The sequence below is a fragment of the Myotis brandtii genome, unplaced genomic scaffold (assembly GCF_000412655.1).
Source record: "Myotis brandtii unplaced genomic scaffold, ASM41265v1 scaffold1327, whole genome shotgun sequence".
NCBI classification, from domain to species: domain Eukaryota; kingdom Metazoa; phylum Chordata; class Mammalia; order Chiroptera; family Vespertilionidae; genus Myotis; species Myotis brandtii.
The window spans coordinates 693,761-695,024 of record NW_005354705.1 but is presented as its reverse complement, the minus strand read 5'-3'; positions in this window follow the sequence as shown (position 1 = coordinate 695,024).

Genomic DNA, 1,264 nt, shown 5'->3' with positions numbered 1-1,264 from the left:
AAGAAAGAAAGAAAGAAAGAAAGAAAGAAAGAAAGAAAGAAAGAAAGAAAGAAAGAAAAGAAAAAAAGGGGGGCCGTTGGCATGGAGAGCAGGGAGAGAGAGTTCTTTGTTGGTTTTTGCTTATCTAAGCTATGCGGGTCTCAAGGACACAAGCTGCTAGTAAGCATAACAATTTCTCTGTCCAGTTTTCTTCTCTTTAACCCTTCCAATACTAAATTAGACTAATACAATATACTTAAAATTACATAAGGAAGGAAGCACCTGCTCTTATTAATCTAAAGAAATCCTGAATGTTGAACTTGCCAGCTAAGATTTTAAAGTTCTAGTTAAATTAAATTGGGAAAAATTATAATTGTGGTAACTAAATGCCTAAAGTATAGAAAGAAAATCTTGTCAGTTTTAATTTAATTGATATCTCTTAATAATTATAAAAAGTACTATAACCAAGGAATGACTTTGAGACATTTCATGGGCCCTGAAATGTTTTCAAAAGTTTATTCTCTCTCCTTAAAGGATCTTTTAATAAAGCCAATTTAATGTGCTTGAAATCACATGGAGAGCTTTATCAGGTAAAAATTAATAAATATATATTTTAGGTTTTTGCCTCTAAGAAAGGGCAAGACAAGTTATTTTGTTTAATATTTCTTAAACTACAGCAGCAGAATTTTAAGATATAATTTAAAATAACAGAAGCTCATTAATAATTTTAAATATTTTACAACAGCATATATGGCATGAGCTGGGCCCTCTCTGGAGAAGAAACCTGGGTTCCCCAAGATATGTGATCAATGCCGGGGCCCCGCCAGCAGGCAAGGGGATCCCAAGGCAGTTATTCCCATACCCAGCCCAGATCAGGACCCAGGTAACAGAAAGAGACTTGGTCCAGCTGAAATCGGTACCCAGAAAACAGAAACTTGGCTAACAGCAGCTAACCTGTATCTAAATCCAGCCTAACACCAGGAATACTCAGGGCCTTCTCAAAGAATGCAAAATAATCCTTTCCATTAATATTTACAGTGTAAACTAAGATTGTTGTTAGAGTATTAAATTTGACAGTAAAATAGTAGTCAAGTTTTCAGATTAATTAAAATTGGCTCAAGAAGTATTAACCAAAATTTTCATTACATGGAAAAATTGCTTAACATGCAATGAACCTAAAGCAGTCATATTTTTGTACAAAAATTTAAAATTTAAAGTTATCTAGACTGCATTATAAATTTTCCAAAAATCCTCCTAATAATTAAATCAAAAAAGGGGGGATAGT